The sequence below is a fragment of the Haemaphysalis longicornis genome, unplaced genomic scaffold (assembly GCF_048455015.1).
Source record: "Haemaphysalis longicornis isolate Haplotype H1 unplaced genomic scaffold, Haemaphysalis longicornis Haplotype H1 scaffold_5, whole genome shotgun sequence".
In the NCBI taxonomy this organism is placed as follows: domain Eukaryota; kingdom Metazoa; phylum Arthropoda; class Arachnida; order Ixodida; family Ixodidae; genus Haemaphysalis; species Haemaphysalis longicornis.
The window spans coordinates 38,407,742-38,433,438 of NW_027526385.1; the positions used below are offsets into that span (position 1 = coordinate 38,407,742).

Consider the following 25,697-nt stretch of genomic DNA (forward strand, 5'->3'; position numbering starts at 1 on the left):
AATCAAGGCTTGCGCCGGCTGACAGATATCAGTACGGTTCGCTGCGAGGCCAGGACACAATATAGATTGTTACGGATGAAATTGACTGGATTGGTTTATTTAGTGACTGGGCAAGGCAGGAGAGGAGGATAGTCAGGCTGTCCCATAATCTGTGCACTTCTTTTCTTCAAGCAACGTCTCTGTTCATCCAAGCTTCCACTTCGTCTTTATTTCCTGGCTACAACGAAGCTGTACCGCACCGTAACCTTTCCTTGCGTGTCCGCCAGTTCTTACCTACGTAGCAATAATATATGTCCATCTTAAAGCTGCTAGCAAAGCCAGTAAAAATCGCGGAAAATACGAAACATAGGACATTAGCGAAATGCACCAAAATAAATACTCGATTGCCGCAATTTTTGTGGAATAACCATAAAAACGGGAGCTACGGACTGAGGGACAACGTTTCAAACATACCGTAAAAGTAACAGCAAGGCATTTCTCGTCGTCATAAAGCAACCGGTAAGATTAACTATACTGGGCAGACAGAGAAGTATTCATGCAGCGGGAGTATTCACCGCAGCCGTAGACTAACGGGTAGGGCGTCCGTCTCGGCTTCGGGAGGTGGTTGGTTCGAATCCCACCGCCGGACACCCACCGGTACAAAAAATAGGGTACAAGCGTTCCCCGGCCCGGCGCCCGGTTATTTCAGGGGGTGTACGCTTGGGAGAAGCTCCGCTAACCCTAGCTGAAGCCCGAAAGGGCTACTCAATTTCGAACGAAGTATCACCGACTACCCAGCGTCGCTTGCACTGTCCTTGGAAACGGGGTTCCAGTTGCGGCGGACTGGGGGCGGTGCCATTATGCGCCTTTAAAAAAAAAACACAGGTAACATGGCGTGGCCGTTACACCGTGGCAGGGGGTGTCGGCCTGTGTCGCTTCCGGAGCTTCTTTTTGTTTTGTGCAAAATGTTTAGTTTTGTTAATGCCTAAATTGGTGTAAAGTGGTGAAGCCGACTGTGACGTGATCAACCCATAGCCCTTCTTAGAAATGCGGGGGGTATTATTGGGGTACTTTGTATTGGCCCCTAGGGTGTGCAAAATTTTATCTTTCTGTATCCTCACATCTGGGGGCAATGTTGACGCCGAGTTCAGGAGATCTGTTTACAACGCTTTGTTGGATATAACGGAGGTATTTTATATCATGCGCCTAAGGCCTGCCTACTTGAACAACGGGACCGTCTAAACCTGTCCTAGAAACTTTCCACCCGAGCAGTGCATTTGGAAGTAGCAGTCAGGTGTACTGTCAAGCGCTCGAAGGAGACACGGCGAAATACGGAAATATTCATTAATGTAGATAAGGCATTTCTTGTTGATTTGGGTCGTCCCTAATTACCACCCCAAAGTTGTCTTCCTGTGAAGATATTTTTTCATAAATTGGAGCAGGCTTTCCACAGCCTCCGAATTACGAGCTTAATTTCTGGCGGCATATCACGCCAGCAGGGCACACGTAAGGCGTGCGATGGCAACACGTTTCCGGTTACTGTGGGTAGAGGACTGTGTCGTTCGCCTGTATCTGAGCCGCGCCTCCGTAGATGAAAGGTGGAAGAGGGTGTCGGCCAGTGTCGCCCATGGTGCTTCGGTTTGCTTTACGTCAAGTTTGCGTTTTCGATGCGCATACATTGCTTCGTGGGCTCAACAAGCATACCGCCTGTGCGTATGTAAGGCGAAATACGTCAACTTTAATCGCCTATCCAAAAAGTCAGCTGTATTATAATAGTTAGTCTTTCCGAGAGGTAAGTGGAAAAAAGTTCGGGGAATTATCATCATCACTGTCGTCATTGAAGCACGTACATAAAATTGGGTTTGCCGCAAGGCGTTTTGCTGTACACCACCCCCGACTCGCAAGTCAGTCAATTGAAGCTTCGCTTGAAAAATTGTATTTATGAAACGTTGGCAGAACCTGCAAACTTTGATATCAGAGTTCCCTTGTTGGCTCGGGAAAAAATATTTAAGAAGAATTCACTTCCGCAAACTAGTGAAGCCGCCTTCGAATTCGCTCGGTCCACAGCGCCCTTCAGGAGTACAGCATATTTTATGGAGGTAATACATAATAGACAGACGTGTTTCTTTACTTTTATACACGACCTCGCAAACCGCCCCCTCCAAAATATTCTACTAAGAGAGAATTTTGCGTATGACGGTGAAGCAACTTTAAAGACCATCACAGTATAGCATTCCCTAGTGATGCGACAGGACATATATTAACACACACATGGCCTTCACACGTTTGTATTGTACCGCATAAATTTGAGCGATATCTTCCTCCCAGTCTAGTACAAAAGTATTATAGTAGTAGTACATATGATATTGGAGGGGATAGGTGCACAAGAGAGCTGCTGATGCACTACAGACATTTCCCAGTTGAGAGAACCTTCAAAAGTTTGTTACCGTTTCGGGTAAGCGCTGCACTTCACGGTTTTTCTGGCTTTTATAATTACGCCCTCTACACTGCCCGGCGGTCCCTTTTCTCGCTTACCTTCGTGTTTGATGAGAGATACGAAGGTTTGCCCTTGATAAAGAATGTGACCTCAGCCGCACCGGGCGTCGATGGCACCAGAAACACAGATTGCACACCCTTTGCCAAAATTTTATAGGCGAACCCTAACAATTACAAAGAATAAAAATTACCCTAAAAATTGCAAAGAATAAGCTTTACCTTTAAATGAGGCAAACATTTTCGGACCGCAAAAAAACAAAGGTATTCCTACTAGCTTTCCAGCATAAAACATTGCACCCCGCATAGTACATGAGCTCGAACGTTGAATATTTTGGGGCCTCCGCAATATCTGCATCGCCTAGAAAATGTTGACAAAGACTGTACCTCATGAAATTAACAAACCTATGTGGCACCGACGACAAACCTGACGCCAGTTTTGGTAGTGGGTGTCCGCTGTGTTCCCTCTAAGATGACAGGAGCTGTCCGGTGCGATAACCAAAGAAACGCGGAACACCGACACACAGTCAGGCAGGCAAACTGACAGTCAGTCAGTCAGTCAGTCAGTCACACTGACAGACAGACAGACCGACAGACAGACAGACAGACAGACAGACAGACAGACAGACAGACAGACAGACAGACAGACAGACAGACAGACAGACATCTTCATGTCAAAGTTCGCCAAGAGACTATCGTTTTCAATAAAGCCACACGATGGTTCCAAGATACCTGAGCGGTTCACTTGTAGGCTAGGACACTATATTGTTGCGGATGCAAGTAACGGAACTGGTATATTTAGTTGAATGGGCAAGGGCGGGAAATGAGGGTAGTCAGGCTGTACAGTAAACCACGCCCTTGAACTTACTCTTCTTTGACCCCCTTATAAGTCCTTCTAAGCTCCCACTGTGTCTATTTCCAGGCTACTCGACAGCTGGGCCGCATGCGCCGTAACCTTTCCTTACGTGTCCGCTCCTTATTAAGTACTGTGCAACTTTTGTTCAGCCTAAAGCTGCGGGAAAAGCCAGTGGAAAGCGCCGAAACTGCGAAACATAGAAGAGTGTACGGAAATGCTCCTGGGATGTAACACATGAATACAAGAATTCAAGAGCCGCTAATTTTACGGCATCACGAAAGAAAAGTGAACCACAGACGGCCTGTTAACTTTTCAAACTCAGTGCAAAAGAGCCAGCGAGTCCTTTTTCGTCGTAATGAAACAATATGTTATCGGTCAACCATGTTGGGCCGCTCGATAAGAATTCAGGCAACTCACACGGTCACCGCAGCCGTGGACCAACGGGCAGGGCGCCCGTCTCGGCTTCGGGAGGTGGTTGGTTCGAATCCCACCGCCGGACACCCACCGGTGTAAGAAATAGGGTACAAACTTCCCCCGGCCTGGCGCCCGGCTCTTGCAGAGGGGTACGCTTGGGAGAAGCTCCGCTAACCCCAGCCGAAGCCCGAAAGGGCTACTGTGATTCGAACACAAGTGCCTCTGTCCTCAGGACGGGGCTTCCATCGCGATGGGATCACTCAACAAAGGGCTGTCGGACTCGGGGCGGCTTCCGCCGTAACCGAGCCGCAGCTTCGCCGTTAACAAAGATAAGTAACGGGGCGTGGCTGTTACACCGTGGCAGGGGGTGTCAGTCTGTGTCGCTTCCGGAGCTCCTTTTTGTCTTGTGCGTACAATTTTACTTTATTTTAAACGCTTTAGTTGATGTACAGCGGTGAAGCCGACTTCAGGGGCTCTGTTCATTGCGCTTGTTTTGGATGCGTGGTGTCTTACGGCGGTATTTTATATTACGCCCTATTGCTTACATACTAGATAATGTTGGGTCCACATTTTCCCCAGAAAAAAATTCTTCCTTTAAATTCAATTGTGTGTAGTAGTACAGGCAACGTTAAATGCACTCATGCACAGTGCTTTCTAGACCACACGGTGTGATAAAGAAACATAACAGGGCAAGGTTTTCCTATTGGTTTCGGCTAGCGTAAATTAAAACGCCACAATCGTCTTCCTGGGAATACGATTGTGTAGTATAGTGAAGCCGACTTTAGAATGGCGAACTGTATCAATCTCTGCACCAATGCAGGGGACCTTGTTGCCGGTATTTATCACTTAACCAAGGGCCCTCATGCTTTGAATGAGAGAAAAAATCATTTGCAACCTATCCCAGCATAGGCGTGAAGCCAGTTGAAAGGGCCTGTCTCTATAGCAATGTTGCTTGCTAATTTATCCTAGGTTTACAACTTTTTAGTTTACACCGAAATTCTTTGGTGGGTCTTATGTGTAAGCAATGCCGGTACTAAAAGGCTTTTGTTATGGACATTTATGACTACGCCTGCCGAACTGTGAAAAAATATGAGCGTTGTAGTTTGGAAGCTGTACCAGCTTTGCAATTGTTGTTTGAGCATTTTTAGCCCCGGCCTTTTGCCCCGTAATCAATGGTACCACCTGATTGTCTAAGAAAGTGAGGCGGCGCTGCTGAGGGAACAGTAACGGCTCGTTAACTGCGGCCGACAAATGTGCGGATACGCGGGAAATTCAAATTTAAATGTCCACGCGTATCATTCCTCTCCGCCAGTCCCACGTTTAATTTTCATTGCGCAAGAATTGACCTACCCTTGCATTATCAATGGCTTTAGCGTAAAAATGTGTAACACACAATAAGTACTTAATGACGTTTAAGTCGCAAATGAATTCTGTGCACACAGAGGCTACATCTCGTTACAAGAATGCGAAGCGAATTCGCAAATCCCATGCGTTGGTCGAAATCGACGGGAAGCGATGCTTCAATTACTTGCCGTTCGGAACTCGTCCCTTAACAAGGGCTTTTTACAAGTACGCGCCTTCCGCTACCAACGAGAAGCGCTGCTCACCCAAGGCCACGAGAAATCGTTGTGCTTGTCGCTTGTGGCAATAGTGCTCAACATGCTGCATCGCCTCCCACGTCGTCGCATACATAGCGAGCTGACGGTTTATACGCCAGCCCCAAGCACTGTCTCCAATGAAGCCCGGTCGGCGGAGCTTCCGTGAGGCGCTTCTTGATCTTGACTGATATTGAAGGTTACAGGGACGCTACCTCAAGTATCCTGCGTTGGAACGTGTCATAACCTTCGCTTAATAACGCCACATACGCCAACCACTTCGCCGCCTTTGGGGAATGAATGAGCTAAAATTACAAGAAAAAAATTTGTCGTCCCTTCTAAAGAAAGTTGACAGAACCGCGAAACATAAAAGTGCGTCCAAACTTTCCTGAAAGTGCGTGTAATCCATCACCAAACCTTCAAAGAACCAAATCGAAAAGGAAGAACGTACCCATGCGACCATTTTTCATGCACTAAGTAAGCGCAACAACGAACAATATAAATATATACCGATCTGTCGTTTAAAAGTTAAGGAAAAGAATATTATTGTGCTACCTTATGACCGATACGTGTATTGTATTATCTGAAACCACTCCTTTGTCGAGATTTTAAGAACAAAGTTTTGACACTATAGAAGCTCGTTTTCACGCACGCGCGGTGTGTCCAGGGATCATATCAGAGCTTTTGCGTCGACCAACCTGTCTATGGGGGAATGCGTTACTTCATTGACAGGACGCTATCCGGCCCACTAAGAAAGCTTTCGGTTTAATAGCGAAAGTGCATGATCAGTTCTTGCTTACGCACCACCACTGCGTGGAACTGCGAACCTACTATAGAGGGCTAGTCAAGGTTAGATAACTCACTATCGGACGGAAAGCATGATCAGGTTGGGGTTGGGTAGCAGGAAAAGGTCTGAAGCATCGCTGGAGACGTTACTCTGGAGCTCTGTAATATAAAACATACGTATGTAAGTTTCTTGTACGAACGCACAGTCTTTGTCAAAATTTTCTGGGCCACGCAAAATGTTTCGAGGCATCAACGAGTTCAAGGCAGAAATGCTTAACGTTGAACTGTGACCAACTAATTTTTTGGTCGTAAGAAAGAAAGAATTTTCTCCAGATTTCTAACCTAAAGCGTTTCAAACCTGCTCGATAGGTAATCTGGAACATTGAGTTTTTTTATTTGCTTAGAAAATTTTGCAACACCTGTACATAAAGGGAAAAAGTCTCAAGTTCCCAATTCTCTGGCACTCGTATGTTGTTTTCGGTATCAGTTCAAGGAAATGCTGGCTGCTGAAAGAAAAAAGCGTAAAATACGCCTGGAGTCCAATGGATTGGGTCTTGGGTCTCCAGAGAAGCAGCCGAATGCTCTACGACTGCGCCATCTGCGCAGTGTTTTTCTAACAGTACATTCATTTCCCGAAATAAGTAATGGGCCAAATCAAGTTATTGCGCAGGTTTCATAGAATAAAACCGCCTGTTTACGCATACAAAAAATACAAGCGTTCCGGCATTATGTGAGCCTGGAGTCACCGCATTTTGCCAGGAAGTGTAAACTTGTCGAATTTTAATACTATTGAAGCCGCAGAAGGTTGGCAATAATTATTTTAGAAAGAGTGTCAAATGGGTGACCGTGCCTTTCGTGCACAGTTCGAAGGAAAATGGAAAGGTACAAAGAGATGGGGAGGGAGGCTCCGGATGGCAGTCGTTAGTGGGTGCAAGTGGGCTCCAATGCTTCCGGTTCCAGCCCTCGCATTGAATCCCATCTCCTCTGCTGGTTTACTTCGAATTCCGAGTGGGCGTCCGAACACCGGGCCAGTGCGTCATGAATCTCAGAGTCTGAATCAGGCCCATCAAGAACGGCCACTGCCCACGGCGCTTTGTGCACAAGATGCCTCCGCGCTGCCCCCGACCGTTAAGCACAATCAACAACATCGACTCTTGCCCTAATTACCGAGTGGGAATCCATGACATGGACGCAGTCGTGGATGAGTACGCATTTCGAAACCGCTCTCAAGAACCTCACGTTCATCCAGGTGAGCTGCCAGTGCGTGTCGAAGGAGCACTGCAGGTCTTTCAAGAATTATAACGCTACGGTGCACTTCACAAAACATGCTCATGGGGTCTCCCGCCTTCCAGACAGCAAACAGCTGGTCCTTCCAGGAAGGAAATAATGCTGCTCCTCCTCTCTTGCCTTAGTAGGTAGAGCTAGTGTGAGAAAGCGAAAGAAGAAATATTTCGAGCCAGTCGGAATAGGGAGCTTGACGACACGCCATAGGACGTCAATTTTCAGGCTACCTAGAAGGGTACATGGGTGTACATGGGTGAGGGGTACATGGGTGTTGGGTGGACCTGCTCCACCACGTTCCAGTTCAGCTTCCACGGTTTCGTTGCGCACAGGCACTCCGGAGAGAATAGTCCCTGCAAGAGGGCCACCACCCGCGCCACTTGTCTGTAAAACCCCGTTGTATTGGTACCATGGGTAAGCTCCGCTGTTGCTACGTGTCAAAGGGCTAGGTGAAATGCGCATGCGCTTTGGAGAGCCTCCTTGAGGAAGCAGTCATGACGATCACGGAAGGACATAAATAGCTACATTGCCAAGCTCCACGGTAAGGAGCCCGAGGCTTCCAGCTTGAGCACTCCAGAAAATGTTAGTGCTCCGCATTTTTATTGGTCCTGAGGTCCTGCTTACTTTGATATGAGACTACACTTTCCCCAGTAAATTGACTTCCTAGATTTGCAATCGTTTAGTAGTAAATACGACATCAATTTCGCTCCTGAAGAACGCTTTTTAGGAGGCTTGGGGGCTTATGGAAAAATTTATTAAAGGCCATACGGCATTCCTCTTCATACGTGCCAGCCCAATTTAGCATAGGAAAATTGTCTTCCTAGCAAAGCACCTGGGTGTAGTAGTGAGATATCTGTACAGGCGCTGCACTGCATTCAATCTATGCAGGTTTGAACGAGCACCGTCACATCCTCAAAAGGAATTTTTATGCTGCATTGATGCGGTATACGAATTCTCGCGGATAGTATTGGGACTATTAAGACGTGTAGAAATCTTTCTGATCTATATCGCGATCGAATTTTTCCCTGCGTTGATGAACAGACGATCTGAACCAGGGAAAATACACCCTGGACACTTTCAACTAGTGACACGTATGAATTTCGAAAGCCGAGCAATGGTGCAAGAGCACCACCGCGCTCCTCCACTGCGCACTTCCCGCCGCTTAGGTCGCGTGACTTTAGGTCCCATTTGTGTTGAACGCGCTGACGACGGCGGTCACATTCCCCGTTGTCTTTTCGCGTGGGGTGAGAAACAAATGTTTCTTTCGACATAAAAAGAGCGCTAGGTGGCAGCAGGTGTCTGTACATACTGCGACATTGAGCGCCCTCGATATTATTCTAATTAAATGACCACGTCTTGTACTGGCATCAAATTTGTAAACAAAATCCGCAAAACAGATGACAAACCGGACGCTAGTTGGCCGACAGTGGGTATACGCTATATGCCATTTAGACGACAGCAGCTACCAGGGGCGATCGTTAAAGGAAACTGCGTAACACAGACAGACAGACAGACAGACAGACAGACAGACAGACAGACAGACAGACAGACATATTTTCCTGTTGAACCTCCGAAGAAGACTATCATCTTCAATCAAGGCTTAGGGTTGCTGACAGATATCTGTACGGTTCACTGGGAGGCCTGGCACCACATTATATTGTTGCGATGCAACTGGTGGGATTGAATTATTTATTGACTGGGAAATGTGGGAGATTAGGTTGGTCAGGCTGTCCCAGAACCCAGGCACTTCAACGTCGTCTTCTTTGAGCACCCTCGATGTCCTTCCGAGATTCCACTTCTTTATTTCCAGCCGTCAAGAAAACTGTGCCGCACCTTAACCTTACCTGACGTGTCCACCACATCTTAACAGTGCATAGCAATATGTTCCGCACAAAGCTGGGAGAAAAAATCCCGGGCCATCTCTCCTGACGTCAAACCTGGGGAGGAGCGAAGCCTGCAGTGTATAAGTGTATTTGTAGATTGTAAGTCTCTCTCTAGTAACAAGGCGTGCGCTGATTGGGCGCCGCGGAAGCGCCAATGAGAGGAGCAATCACCCGCAAGCTGAGGCGATGCCGCCCCCTCGTGCGTAGAGCTGTATTAAAACAATTTGCATGTTCCAACTGCCAAGGTTGGGGTAGTGGCAGGGGTCGACGCGAGAACAGTGCAGTGCCCGCGCCCCGCCCTGGGGGCTCCTCCTACATGATCAAGGAGACCAATGATGCCCCGAAGCAAGTAAGTATGCCTCATCTTGCTTCGGCCGACCACCCGACCCCATCCGATCTAGTGTCAAAAGCCGGCTTGTGTTTGAGTGTAAGACATATTATAACCCGTCTACAAACAGCTGGTGCTCGTGCTCGACCGTTGCTGAAGCGGACAGGGAGCGTTCCACGAGTCTTTAAATCATGTCAGTTTATTTTTAACCCGTGCGATCCATTATACACTTTTCTTTTAGTACGCGTAACGTTGTAGCGCGACGCATTGGCAAACCAGTGCCTCGGTGTTTTAGTACCCTGACTACATGAGATGACGACAAGTGGAGACGCCGACAGCCCGAGGCACTAAGGGGCCTCGCCCATAAAAGGCAATTGAAAGTGCGGAAAGTACAAAATATAGAAGACTGAAGCGAAATGCAGCAATACAAACATTCTGGGGCCCCCAATTTTGTGGAATAAACAGAAACGTGAACCACGGACTGAGCGACAACGTTTCAAACCTCAGAAAAATCAAGAGAAAAGCATTTCTCGCCGCCATAAAGCTATATACGTGAAATATAAACCATGTTTGAGCCGATCGATAAAACTCCAAGCAGTTCGAACCGTTACCGCAGCCGTCGAACAACGGGAAGGGCGCCAGTCTTGCCTTCGGGAGGTGGTTGGTTCGAGTCCCACCGCCGGACACCCACATGGTATACGAAGTATGGTACAAGCGTCTCCACGGCCTTGCGCTAGGCTCTTCCAGGGGATGTATGCTTGGGATAAGCACCGCTAACCCCAGCCGAAGCCCGACAGGGCTACTCAATTTCGAACGAAGTGCCACCGCCTGCATAGTGTGGAAGGTACTGTGCTTGGGAACTCCAGTTAAAGCGGACTTCGAGTGGTCTCAGACGTATACCCAAGCCGCGGCTTTGCAGCTAAAAGAAAAAGATAACATGGGGGGACCGCTACACCGTCGCAGGGGGTGTCGGCCTATTTCGTTTGCGGAGCTTCTTTGGGTTTTGCGTGGAGAGGTGTTGTTTCCTTTTATGCATAAATTGGTGCACGATGGTGAGGGTGACTATAAGGAGCTCGGCCCATTGCCCTTCTTGGGATTACATAAGGTCTTAAGGAGGTGCTTCATGTAGGACCCTAGGGACTGAAAAAATTTCCTTTTTAAAAATCCATAAATGTGTGGACAGTAGGGAAGCCGACTTCAATGAATCACAGCTTAACTCTTCGTTGGTATGCATGGGGTCTTCTGGATCTATAACTAAATACGGGTTGACCTAAATTTTACCGGGAAAGTTGCCTTCCTATCAATGCATTTGTGCACAGCAGTGAGGTTGACTTTATAGGTGATCTTTAGGGGGCACTTGTACATACGGAAATATTTATTAACGTCCCCAGGCCGCTGGTTTTTCTTGGGGTGAGGGGAGAAGGGGGTCACCTAAATTACCACTGAAAAATTATCTTTCGGGGAATATATTTGCGTATAACCGTGAAGCGGCATTCCGACCTTCTCTAAATCACGCACTAAATTTCGAACGGCTGCTGACACATCTTCGGCTTGTCTGGGGATGGCTCGTCTCGGCTGGCCTTCATTCCGGTATTTCGGGCTGTTGACACGGGGCGCAGGAGATCGTCTTGTTCTGGTCTCGAATTGGCTGGGGCGGCCCGGCGCAGCGCGGCATCGTCGTCTTTGGCCGCTGTGTCCCGCCGAAGTGATGGGATGCTGGGGCAGGATGGGGATTACGAACCCGTACACTCCACCAGATGTAGCATGGCGGCAGATGACACGAACCATGTGGCGATTAAGCGATGTATTTACGTGATGCGAAGAACCGTTAACGGGCAGCCTATACTGAGGCCGGGCTGGCTGCGCCCCGCACCCAGCTTCTTCCTCGTCGTCATTAGTGATGGTGCATGCTGTGCGGGTTTGTCCCGTCCCGTGTAAACATGTTTTAAAGCTAAGCTTTCTTTAGATTTCTTTCCAGTTTGGCGGGGGCTGCTGCTGCTGCTGCTGCTGCTGCTGCTTCGGATTGCTGGCGGCACGAGCCGCTAGGATTCAACTTACCGCGTATCCAGGTTTTAACTTATTCGCGTACGGTACCCGCGGTGCCGGGAGAGCGGGAGGTTGGGGGCCAAGTTAATTCAGGCTTCTAGTATTAAACCTTCAAAGCTTGGACGTGAATGGTGGCGGAAAAGCGACAGATCATGCCTGTATCCCGTTTTCTTGCGCTGGAGCTGGTGGCGTACTTAAAAATCGATATTTAAACGCGACGTTTCCGACAGAAGGGAAATGTACGCCCACTGTAAAACAATTCACGCGTTGCTGTCAGTGCAAAAGCACGAGTGTGAAGCTTCGCTTTACGTCTACTACGACCGACGTATGGTGCCATGGAATTTGTATGTAGCATTGTGCACCGAAAAAACCTGTAATAAAGGAGGGGGATTTAGTCCCCGTCTGGTGCTACCTGACTTGCTTTTCTCCCATAAGTTCTTTCGCAGAGAGTTCGCGAAAACTTAACACGAGCAGTATGGTCACGTTAAACTTCTCTGCTGAGACATTGAAACAATTTATATTTTACTCTAGAGCAGGGGTCTCAAACTCACATGAGTTAGCGGGCCGCAGTCGCGAATTTTAGTCCCGCAAGGGCCGGAATAGTCAAGAAGGTTGAAACGAAGGGAAGGGGGGGTGTTAACAAAATGTGAGATAACGCTGCCATCTGAAAGAAACAAGTAGGGTTTTCCGTCTTTCCGACATGTTGTACATATGCTTGGTCATTCCTGAATAGAATTGGCGCCATAATTTGAGACATATATCGATACCGATCTACAGGATGACTTAAATGACCACGCCGATTCTGAAATATAATTATATTTCTTCCACAATTATGCTTTAACACATGGTGACCACATTGGGTGCCTTACAAAAAAAGGCTCGAAGGCAGTTGCGTCTGTGTATCTTACTAGAATAAAGCGTACTGATAGTAATAGACGAGAAAATATTGCCAGTATCATTTAGCAAAGTCAAAAAACTTTATTCCTTGAGAAGACCAATATAGCTTCTATTGTTCTAAACATGCTGGCTTGATGCCTGGCAACGCTTGGCTGCGACTAGAGAAGAAATGTCCGCAAGAACTTCTTGCGTGGAAACGATCCTCATGGTCGATCGCAGGTGCTCATCAGTCATCCTCGACCGGAGAGCTGACTTCACCTTCAACAAGGAAAACAGGTGTTCACACAAGTAGGTGCTTCGGAACATGGCAATAATCCTGGCAGCCTGTTTACGTAGCGCCGGGAAACTTGCGTCATCAAAAAACCTGTAGAAGTCTGGTACAGACACGTCCGGAAATGTCTGCTTCAACGGGGTGTTAGCCTGCAGCTCAAGAAGTTCCATCTGTAGCTCGGGCGCGGCGTCATCCACCGGCACCGGAAACGGCAACGAAAAAATTCGGAATTCATCGGCGAGGCTGGTGATGTCTTGGAAGCGTCCCTCGAATTCTCTTTGGGAATCATGGAGGAGGTCAGCGAAGTTATCACAGGATTGTTTACCCACGTTCTCCAGTGATTTTATGGTTAGAAAATGATCAAACTTCTGAATTCTCATCTGTCTCTCACACAGCTGCAATTTGAATTCAAAGGCCCGAATGTCGTCATAGATTTTTGTGATCAGTTTGTTTTCTCCCTGAATTTTAACGTTGAGGCAGTTCAAAGGATCTGTGATATCAGTGAGCAACGCAAGGGAGAGAAGCCACGTTTCGTCTGACAGCTCAACAATGGCCCTGTTCTTGGTCTTCATGAAGGCGTCAATTTCCTCTCGGAGATCAAAAAATCGTTTCAGCACTCTGTATGTACCTTTGCATGGTGCAAAATTTCACCATATTCGCTGCCAACCGCCTCTAAAAAAGATACAAATTGGCGGTGGTTAAGAGCTCTTGGACGGATGAAGTTCACTGCGCTGAGCCCGATTTCCATGACGCTCTTCATTTGCAGAGACTTGCCACACAGCGCTTCTTTGTGGAAAATGCAGTGAACCGCGGCAAATTGGTTAGTGATCCCGAGTACAGAGAGTTTCGTCCGCAATCGACCAACAAGCCCGCTCTTGCATCCCACCATTGCAGGCCAAACAAACCAACTTTTCCCATGGTAGTCCAGCGTGTTCGACCACTCTTTCGAGAACAGAAAGAATATCCGCCCCTGTGGTCGTGCCTTTCATTGGGATTAAGTCCAGAAGTTCCTCAGTGACGTTCACGTTTATGCGGACACCCCTTACAAAAATAGCACATTGTGCGTTGTCTGTAATGTCAGTGCTTTCATCAACTGCAATAGAGAATGCTTTAAACTCGTGGCATAGGTTGATTAATCCTTTTTCAATGTCTCCACTGATCTCGTTAAATCTCTGGGCGACTGTGTTTGGAGAGGCTTATTTTCTCGAACGTCTTTTTCATGCTGGGACAGGTAGCATCAGCGACTCCGAGCAGGCAATGCTTCACGACCATACGTTCAGTGAAGGGCTTGGATGATTTGGCGATAAGCTCAGAAATGACGAAGGTTGCCCTTACCGTTTCATCGCTTGCTTTGGCCGCCTTTTTGAACAGGTTTTTCTGCTTTCCCAAAGCCGCCTTCAGTTGATTCACGGTGTGCTCGCGAACGTTGCCAGTAATAGCACCATACTTCAAGTGATGGCAATACATGAAGTGGCGTCGAACATTGTACTCCTTCGGCACAGCCATAGTCTGGTGGCAGACTAAGCACAATACATTGTCTCTTGATTCCGTGAAGAAATAAGAAAGTTCTCACCGCTCTTGAAAGCACCTCTTCTCGTCTTCCACTTTGCGTTTTGCAGACTGCTTGGACAACGACATTGTGGCCCGTTAGACTTCCACAGCAGAAACCTTCGTCGTTTGCAGATCTTGCAAAAAACAACAGCTCAAAAAGACACCTGTCACATTTACGGGGGCGAGAGGCGCGTAGGAGCACAATTATGTAGTGCGCTCTATCTTGATTGACTTGGGGCGCCGCTACCTTTCACAGTGCTGTCTACAGGTTGCGAATCGGAGGATATGCGCTTAGTTTTGTGTCTCGATATGTGGCGTTTGATGCCTGGAAGTACACAGTTGCGACGTGCAATGTGCAGTCTTATTTCTCCTCAGCAGCGTGATGTCGCTCTCTCCCAGGCCAGAAATAACGCTGCGACCCGCCCCTAAACGCACGTGGGCGCATTTTGGAGCCCGAATGCAGAATCCGACGTGTGGCTGTGCCCTTTTCGCCACATCTGCAGAGAATTTAAAGTGTTTGACACGAAGGCGAACAGGAAAGCAAATACCCGCAAACACCACACAACGCCCGGAAACATTGGCACTTTCTCGGAAGCCTGGAAAACTCCGGTCAAAGCGCGTCTGCTCATTAGCGGCGTGCAGCCCCGTTCGCGGGGTCATAAAACGCCCCGGGGGGTTTCTCTGCGGCGTGCGCTCGCCCAGCCCTGTGCGCACTGTAGAGTGCTCGATTCACAAGTCGCAGTTGCTTGCGACCATTGTGCACCCGTCTTAACGGCGCCCGAATCGAGGGGCTTCCGGGAAAGAGGGGTGTCCACTCTGGTAACCCAAAGCGGTGAAAGACGATATCCACGCGTTTCCGAGCAGTCTCTTGCCATCTGCGTCTTTGGCTACACACGCAGGGGGCGCAGTCACGCATTTGCTTAAAAAACAAAAATAAATGAACCAAGACAGTCATGAGAGGGCTGCGGGCCGCGTGTTTGAGACCCCTGCTCTAGAGGCTGAATTTCGGCAATGCCCTCTGGCACTCACAAGATTAAAGCATTACCTGGGACTAAAACACAGGCATTGAGTTCCAAAGACGGCGACTTTACCCCGCTAAGCTTCAGCCCCTTCGATGCTCTGTTAGGATGAAAAATATGCTGACCCTGAAGCTGGTAGCAAAGGAGCTTGGGAATGCAAAATGGTCCTTTTCCAGGCCAAGTAGAGCGCTTGTAGCGGGGAATACGAAAAGCACAATAGGAGGCTCTTTCAACCACGTTTGCTGTGGCGCTGTTGTCCAATGCATCTAATTACTACAGCACTCCCGCGGTGATAGCCAAGAGGCGTGCTTTGTATGCCTCCCGCACACCGCTTCTTTAAGTTCATGCGCGAAGGTCGCTCTTTTAGTGCGCTGTTAAAGATATATATATAGTACGTTTTCTTACGACCGTCCTATGACTTAGCGCTTGTGTTGCGGCACCCAAATTCCAACCAGTATGTGTTTAGAGTTGAGCCCTGCGTTCCCACCGCAGGCAGGCGTTACACGTGGAATCTGCGATAACAGAGAGCCCCCAAAAGTTATGGTGAATACGCAAGCGCATGACCAGATAGATATCGTGGAAAAGGCCAATTCACCAAGAATGGAGAGCAATGGGGGTGTACTGCAGTGACCCACCTTTGGATATAACCAAGACCATAAACTACTGATTGTACGACTGAGTTTCACACTTCGTTACGCATGAACATCAATGCACTTGCTGCCATCATAAAGCACGGTAAAGTAGATAAGACCTTTTGAGCCGCCAATAAGAACCTAAGCTGCTTAAAACATCACCGCAGCCGTGGACAAACGGGTAGGGCGCCCGTCTCGGCTTCGGGAGGTGGTTGGTTCGAATCCCACCGCCGGACACCCACCGGTATACGAAATCGGGTACAGGCGTCTCCCCGGCCAGGCGCCCGGCTCTTCCAGGGGGGTACGCTTGGAAGAAGCTCCGCTAACCCCAGCCGAATTTCGCTAACCCCAATTTCGAACACAGTGTCACTGTCCTGAGGACGTGGCGTTCTGAAAGCTCCTCCGCCTGGATGGCCGACTCGGGGTGGCCTCCGCCGTACCCGAGCCGCCGCTTCGCAGTTAACAAATATTAATAAAAAGGCGTGGCTGTTACACCGTGGCAGGGGGTGTCAGTCTGGGTCGCTTCCGGAGCTTCTTTTTGTTTTGTGCGTACAATTTTACTTTCTCGTACATGCTTTATTTGATGTACAGGCGTGAAGCAGTCTTTAGTGCACTGCCCATAGCGCTTCATTAAAATGGAGGCCGTCATATAGGGGTATTTTAAACATTAGGCTCTAGGGCCTACGTATTAGGGTAAGAGAGGGTCGACATTTTTTTTTTTTTAAATGTGTTCATAGGGAAGCAGTTGTGCATACTGGTACAGCCGACTCCAAATGCACTCCTACATAGGTCTTTTTAGGAGACACTGGGTTATACAAGAACAAGTATTTCCTCAGGGCCTCCCTCTTTGATTTGGGGAAGCCAAAATTAAAGCTTCAGTATATTCTTGCTGGTAATACATTTTCATTCAATAGTGAAGTTGACCTTAGAGGGAATTAGTGTATAGATCTCTGCACGGACGCAGGGGGTCTAGAGTGTGTGTATCCTCGCCCCTATGGCCATCTGGCGTTCATATGCGACTGCTTATTTTGCCCCCTAAAAAAATCTCAGCGAGCGATCCCAAAGAGGAAGTGTGCAGCCTATTTAAAGGGCCGGTGTTTCTGGCAGTTTTGCATGTGTATTTATTCGAGATTTCCCTCTTTGAACTTCTGAAAGTTTTTAGAGGCGTTTTTAGTGTAAGCCATAACGGCACTTAAATGCCTAATTTGTACCTTTTTATCCCTACGCCTTCAGAGATGGTTGAAATTTTAGCTTTCTCAAAGTGAGCAATATCTATATGTAACCGATCGCATGCTGGGCAAGCGTTGCAAATAATGTTTAAGTATTTTGAGCCCCATTCACAAACAAAACGGCGCTAGCACCCTATTTTCATAGTAAGTGATGCGGCACTACGGAGTGGGGCAGTAACGACCCTTAACCTAGGTCTACCGGCAAGCGTCCGGATTCGGGGGACATTCGAAGTGTCCACACGTAGCTTTCCACTCCTCCACTCCCACGTTTAATTTTCATTTACCAAAAACTGATCTACCCTCGTATTATTATTGAAATTGACTTACCCTTGTGTTAAAGTTGCCCAATCCTACCCTTGACCTTACCCTTGCATTATGACGTTCGAAAGCTTCCAGTCATGGTTGGCGTGTTTGGACGGAAATGGACAAATTATGAAATTTCCTTTCGCAAATTCGCCATGTAAGATCTAGTAATTTCGAACTCCTGCGTCACTAAGTTCTGCAGCACCTTTGTACAAAACTTCTACCTCGTAGCGTCAATGTTTTACAGTCGCAAATTTCTTCTTTTCTTTGGCGCGGGGGTACTCATCCCGCTCCTCCTGTCTTGCCTTAGTAGGTAGAACCCCTGTGCGATCAGAAGAAATATATTGAACTAGTCAGAATTGGGAACGTCCCCAAAAACCGTCGAACGCCCCTTTTCAGGAAACCTAGAGTGGGGGAGGGAGGGGTAGAGGAATCTGGTCCACCAAGACGTAGTGCAGCTTAATCGGTTTTGCACATGCTACTCGCAAAATAAGCGTCCATGCAAGACGGCCATGGCCACCACTAACGACACCTTTCTTTAAAATAATGTAGCATGGCACCATGTATGAGTTAACAAAACTTGTTGCTGAGCTAGTTGGTACATAGTTCAAACAAAGTTAAAAACGTGGCGCAAACTAGACGGGACAAGAGAGACACCTGTATCTGTGTTTCTTGTCTCTCTTGTCCCGTCTAGTTTGCGCCACGTTTTTAACTTTGTTTGAACCATGTATGAGCTTCGCTGTTTTTACGAGCCAAGTGGCCAGGTGTATGGCGATCACACTTTGGAGAGTCGCCTGGAGGAAGCCATTAAGACGGCTGCGGAAGAACACAAATCGCGGCACTGTTAGTTTAAGCTGCGCGTTAAGAAGCCCAAGACACACAGCTTCCGCCCTTCATAAAATGTTGGTGCGGCGCATAGGCTCATGTGTGGACCTCCCGGGGAATCCCGCGAACGCAATGTGAAGCTTGGCAACTCAGCCGGCGTTGATGGTGAGAACCCGGGCCGTGTACAAGAGGGCCGGATGTACGACGGCATTGAATACATGTGCACTTGATAAGAAGGGTATGTGTCGCGCTATCCAGGGCTGCAGTTTCCTTCCAGCTGCACCAAGTTACAACTGCCAACAGAAGGCAATAGGGGAGCCATTGTCTAGATTGACCCCGAGGTGATGGTCGCCCTCCATCAAACTCCTTAAAGCTGCTCTGGTTTGCTGAGCCATTCGCCCAGCCATGTCCCCACTGACTTCTAGTGATGCAGCTAAGCATCTGAAAAGTAACAGAATGACTCCACGATCCCGACGACATCATTCGCGTGCTTCCCCGATGAGCCTATGGACGCGACATCGTCCCCATAAGCCAAGATCTTTAGCTCTTCGTCACCGAGGACTAATCCTTTGATTGACTTCAACTCCAATGCTGTCCTACAAGGGGGTTACACGTACAACGCGAAGAAAATCGGGGACAAGGGGCAGCCCTGCGGGACAGTCCTTCCCACTCCACTGGGGTTATCCCTCTCCATACGTGTTGATGGTAGTGGTGATGTAAGTAGAGTAGATTGTTATACACTACACCATTTCGTGACCTATTCCACACCGACGGAAGAGCATCAGCAGAAGGGCACGGCATACTTGGTTGTGGCCTTTCTGAGGTCGAGTTGAAAGACACCCAAGGTGAGAATGACAGACTTTTCTGCTTCATAGATAGTCCTCATGCGGTGCAGGTTCGCGTTGATGGAGAGACCCGTAAGTCCGCATGCTTGATTTGGTCTACCCACACAACTAAGAGCCATCTCAAGTCATCTGACCACGATACGGGCTAGTATTTTGTAGTCGGTCGACAGAGGACTGGTTGGTCTGATGTCTTTCATATATGTGCCATATCCAATAATTTTTTCGCTATGAGGAGCAAATTCCTGCTCCGCATTGATGGTGACGGAATTTTGGTTGTTCGTGTTGTCGAAAACCGATAGCAAAGCAGGATTGACCTCTTTATGGAATACCTGGTAGAATTCTGAATGTTCCCAGTGGTGGACCAAAGTTTTAAATGCGAATGCATTTATTAGCCGGGGGTTGTCTTGCTCCGTTGGTCGGCGTGCGCCTGCATTCCTCCAGCGCGAGCGCACATGAGCGCGCGCCTCGTAGTTCTGCCTTCGTCGTCGTCGTCGTCGTCTCGGTCCGCAGCACGGCTACAGTGTTTTTAAATGCGAATGCATTTCTTAGTCGGGGGTTGTCGTGCTCCGTCGGCGTGCGCCCGCAGGTGTTATCTCTCCGCGCTCCTCCTCGCCCCCAGCAACAGCTGTGGCGCGCCTAGCAACCGGAGCAGGTGGTAGCTCGGGCGGGAGTAGCGGAGGGCAAGGGGAGAGGAGGAGCGCGCTCGGGCGTGTGAGGGCGCTCGCATCGCGGAGCTCGGGTGGAGTAGAGGAGAGTGAGTGGAGAGGAGGAGCGCGCTCGGGCGTGTAAGGGCGCTCGCATCGCGGAGCTCGGCGGGAGAGAGAGCTCGCGCGCGGGGCGGGCGTGTTGCGCGGGTCTCTCTCTCCTCTCCGCGTACCCTCTCTCCGCTCGCTGCGCTCGGAAAATGTATATAAACGCAGTGGAGCGCACGCCTCTCTCCGTTACTGCTTGCCGCAGCGCACTCATCGGTTCACCCAATGCATTCGCATTTCCGCACGATCCCCTTCGGGGAGGTGGGGGGAGTTTTTTTGTTGTTCATTTTTTCTGGGACATACCCTCTTCGGGTTTGGCCAGGAACCAGAAGCTTTGAGCGGCTGATGCCCCCTCGTCGCAAAACTAACCAAACTACAAAGATTAGTGTTTGTCACGTGATACCTGAATTGAATGACACGTGTACGTAAGAATAAAGCGGATTGAAGTAATTGGCGTAAAAGAAAATTAAACCTGATTACGGTCGGAAAGGCGGACAGTGCTGCCTCTCCGAAGCGTGGCTCCGTCTGAACCAAGAGGACAGTAGAATTTTTTATGGTAGTTTTTGTCAAACAAGGCAATTAAAAACAAGTAAACACAACACAGCAGTAAAACGTTCGCACTAAGTTTGGCCGTGCTTTCTCCTCCACAGCCCATAAGCAGACTTATATTGCCGGCAGAGTATTTTCGTCTTCATTATTGAAGACAGGGGTTTTTATATATCGTGTGGGTTTCAATTACTCCTGGAGGCGGCCAAGTAGGCTGCGACTTCGGAAAGAAGCTGTCTGAGTACTGGGCCGTTATTCTCTATTTCGTGCAGACATGTACACGTTGCCCAAAAAAAGTAACTAAATACCCTTACTCGTTACGTGCTCAAATAGTAACTAAATACGTTACTCGTTACCGATTCTCCCAAGTAACGCGTGAGTTGCCCGAAAATTAACCAGTTACTTTTCACGTTACTTTGGCGACCAAACGCACAACTGTTTTGTTCCGACGTTCAATGTTTCATTTTTAGTAGTCGTCGCACTTGAGCAGTAGGTGCACCTCGAAGATATACTCGGTTATGTTTCCGCGCTTCCTTGGCCGTGAATCACTGTCCGTAATGAATGCATCGGTTCCTTCCTACCTTTTACATTATCTGAATTTGATTGGTCGCTTTCAATATTGACGACTGGACTCTTTTCATCTGCACCACCTAAACTATTCGTTTGTCTCGGTCTTTATTATCGTGCCCTTACCCACATGCCTTCTTTGCTTGGGCGCCCAGGCTTGACTCATGATAATTCCGGCTGTTGATATATCTGGCAGTGCGCCGACACTTGCATCAATTGAATTCTACGAAAAGAGGTCGTGATGAGCCTGTCATCATTCACTACAGAAATGACGCTCCGAACCTCCAGAATGTAGACAGCGGCGCTGCTCCTTTCGAGGCAACATCAGCGCAATGTGCCTATAAACGCATACACAGGTTAGAATAAAAAGGAGGCTATGGGACAATCTGCTACACCAGCATGTGTAGTGTAGTGAAAGGAATAATGCGTTCTTGCCACGCGCCGCGCGCCATGCACCTGACGTCATGCGCGTGTTGCTGGGCAAGCACTCCATCCAACATGGAGACGAGTGAGCTGTTGTACAAAAACTTCGCCAATGACAGGGGCTAATAGCATGTCGAGCCTTCGGTCTCCTGGCTGCCTGACAGCGCGGAGTTATTTCACACTACCAGCGCACTGGAGCGGCAACTCGCCGCGGGTACGGAGATGATGCTGGAACATAGCGAAGGGGCGCGTTCCGCCGTGGGAGGGCATCCACAGAGCAGCGGCACAGACCATCGCGTAAGTGCCAGTTCTCAGACTACACCCCGAGCAACGAGTCGCCGCCGGCATCGACCGAGTTTCTCCTGTCGGACCCCACAGCGATGTCTAAGAAGCAGCAGCGAGAAGATGCTGGCAGAAAAAGCAGCAACGACACGAGCGGAGGCAACAGCTTTCACCAGGGCGACACGGACGAGAAGCGGCGTGACCCCAAGTTCATACCGCCGCTGCGACTCAGGTGGCCGAGGTGGAACCGAGCAGCGGCGAGCCGGTCCAGAGAGACGGCTCCGTCGGACTCCAAAGAATAAACGTCGTTGAAAGGGGAGGATGTGAGACAATCTACTACACCCGCACGTGTAGCGTTGTGAAAAAGAATAAAGCGCTCTTGCCCCGCGCCTCGGGCCATGCACCTGACGTCATGCGCGTGTCGCTGGGCAAGCATTCCATCCAACAGAGGCCGTATAAGCCGTGTTGCACATGTTACTCCTCAGAAGTAACGAGATACTGTTACTCGTTACTCGGCCTTAAATGAGCTAAATACTTTACTCGTTACCGAAAATAGTAACTAGGTAGAAGTAGCTCGATCCTTGTAATACGTTACGTACATGTCTGACATGTATGTGATGTGAATTCACCGTGCTTTAAGCGTTGGCAGAAGGTTTGCGATTAGTGACCTGCGCCTTTACTCCGTTCACAAAAGGCACGCCGCTCCCAAAACATTACCATGACGCGAGTACACTTGCTCTTGAGAGGCTCAAAACTAGCTCCTGAATATTGCAAATCAAAAGGTTAAATTATCTCTGAACCACTCAACACGTTCTTAAAAATAACATTCGCCGAAATAAAACGGGCCCACCTAAGGGAGCACCACGAATTTCTGGGAGCGTTAAAGGGACACTGAAGTGGATTTGTCAAGCTCCCGTTTTTGCTTGCACTCTGTAGACTGGCTCAAATTAGCACACTTTTCATCGTTTTTACGATTGACAAATCGGTAATTATTTTACAAAGCGCGAAAGAAGAAAAACTACCATGCGCGGTTTGCGGCGGCCGCACCAACTAAAGATGTGACGTTAGGAGGAGCGGGCACCGTGATTGGACGATGCCCAAGGTGAGCAACCAAACAAGTTTCGGTTTCGGTTTCGGTTCTGTAAAACACAACTCACAACTGCCTACATGCTGCGTCTTTACAATAGTATATTTCGTAGTTTCGTGAGTTTGAAACTTCGAAAAAAATTATTGGAAAACGCAGACTTCACGAAGCGTAGAAATCTGTTAGCGAAGGCAGCAATAAGCAATTTCGCGAAATCGCCAAAGAAACAGGAACTGTTCGTTCACCGAACGCGTTCCACACTGCACGATCATCAACTGCAGTGTAGTTGTAACCATCACGTTGCACGCTGTTAGCGATAAAGCAATTTTCGCCTATCGATAAGACTTCGTGAGTCAGCGATGACTACCGCAGCTGTGGACCAATGGGTTGAGCGCCCGTCTCGGCTTCGGGAGGTGGTTTGTTCGAATCCCACCGCCGGACACCCACCGGTAAAATCGGGTACAAGTGTCCCCGGGCATGGCGCTCGGCTCTTTCCAGGGCTGTATGCTTGGGAGAAGCTCCGTTGACCCTAAACGACCGTCCCACAGGGCGACTTAATTTCGAACGGCCTTTCACTATCATCCTTGCATGACGAAAGGTGACGAACGGAATACAGTGAGCAGTTGCAGCGGTGTTGGCCTGGTGTCGGACATATTAAAACCGCGGCTGCGCAGACAGGGGATGAACTAGGCGCGGCCGTTACACCATGGTCTGTAGTGGCGCCCACGGAGCTACTTTTTTTTTGTTCGCCGACACATCTTATATTTTATAGCGTATCAGGAAAAGATTTAGATCAAGATTTTTTGTTGCTTTCACGCTGAACTTGCAGAACTTGCAGAACTTGCACAATTCTTGAATTTTCAGGTTTAAAAAACATTGCGCAGTGGCCTAACGCCCGGCAGGGGTATTTGCGCAATAAATGTTTGGGTATGTTAACCTAAACTTTCAACTAGAGCGGCGCCATGGCATGTTTGTTAAAGTGTCTCGATTGAACCGGAACACCGGAATGGGACAATTGTGGCTCATTGTTTCCCATCAATGCATGAATGCCGCCGGGGGTTTTGAAAGACGCACACGTTGTATCCCTTAAAATCGTTTACTGCGCTCCCATAGGATTAGCTATACACGTTGATTGTTTTTTATGTGGCAATTGAGGAAGGAAATGTGGGTGCAGGGAGCGTCAATTCCATGACATTGGCTTACTGGATAGGATTGGGCTTTTTTGTAATCTCTCGGAAAAACTTCGCCAAATAAAAGCCTGGACGCCGTTTACTTTGACGCCTTCGGGGATCATAAATTTAGAAGAACAAAATAAAGTAATGACTACTAACAAATACCACTTCCCCCATTTCTACAATCACTGAGTTAAACCGAAGGCCTCGTAGAAGGACTAGTCCGAACAAGAACACACACTAACGGATGTAAACTTGGTCTGGTTGGCGTAGATAACAGGGTACGGTTGGCGATGTCACTGCAGCACTCGTATCCTGGTAAACTAAGAAAAGCTCTGCGCTTGTTCTGTCAACGAAGGTACGTTATTGTGGCTTTAATAAATAGCCCTTGGGCATGCCATATTCACAGCAAGCGAGACGGACATTGATAATGCGTGTTCAAATCCTACAGAAGGCGGTGAAGTACCTACGTCTTTACTTCGAGAGCAGCCATCTGGAGTCAGAAGGCATTATTCTCGAATTCATGTATTCAGAGGTAATTCCCCGTCCTTTATACATAGGTTCAAATTTATGGATTGGTGACAAGTGCGTGTAACCTCAGACGAAACACTCGTTCATTTGTTTCGCCGGTTGAAAACATTTCCACTACGCGACTTGAGCTCCGATCATCATGTTTCCGACGGAGAGGAACAAAATGAACGCTTTCTAAAGATGCACAAGCATAGCTTCTATTAAATTCTTTTCTGATCTACTCAACATGATTCTTCGTGATTGCGTCTTTCTGGGCACTTTCAATGTAACCTGACTATCCCTGCAACAACGGTGAACGACCGACACTTAATTGCCATCGCCATCACGAAGGTTAAAAGCATTGTGAGGGATTCCAAAGAACTCTCCATCAAAGCGAAATCCGCAGCATCTCGAGCGCGCCACAACGAAGCATACTCTCGGACCCGGCCACGTTGATCCTCTGCGTTCATATAATCTGCACTACGACCTGAGCATCTCTCTCTTCGTGCAACAAGACGGCGCGCGAGTCCTCCCGAGGCTTCAACTCCCGGGGCTGACTCGAGGACGCTGGTGGCTCGGCCCGAGAGGCAGGGCTAGGCTAGTGACCTACCGGACATCACCAAGCGTTATCGCATGGAGCGCCAAGAATATATGGCCGCGCACCCCATAGAAGCATGACCGCGGACAGCCTGAGCTGAAACAGAAGAACATCAGCCGAGGGATACTGTATTCGGTAATGGTTTGGGAAAAAATGAGAACACGTACCAATTAGGTGACGCCTGTGCCACTGAAGAATATCTCTGGAACGCATTCATTACTTTTTTTTTTCTGATCTCTTTATTTTCTTTTCAGTTACCGAATGCAACGCATCACGGATGCCGTTTTGTCTTTTAGCCTGTAGGCTATCCATGACTCTGAGTGTGTCGTCAGGCGTGTAATGAAAGTCTAATGCATTCTCTATCCTATCATTCAGCCCAAATATATACCTAACTGCAGAATTATTCCACTCCTCCGCATCCGAGAAGATTGCATCATCTTAGAGTTTTCGTTGCTTTGTTTTTACACCAAACAGCGCAAGGAAGTAGCCTGAATTAAAACGAGGCGGTTTGAGTTTCGAATTTGGAAGAC

General features: G+C 48.4%; 1 long non-coding RNA gene across 1 annotated transcript; it reads right to left on the bottom strand.

Moving 5' to 3' along the window:
* Positions 1–552: 552 nt before the first annotated feature.
* Positions 553–16,621, bottom strand: LOC144139168 (uncharacterized). Its single transcript, XR_013316084.1, has 2 exons — positions 16,379–16,621; positions 553–743 (listed from the first exon to the last, which is right to left on the bottom strand). It is a non-coding gene; the product is annotated as an uncharacterized LOC144139168 (long non-coding RNA).
* Positions 16,622–25,697: the final 9,076 nt, after the last annotated feature.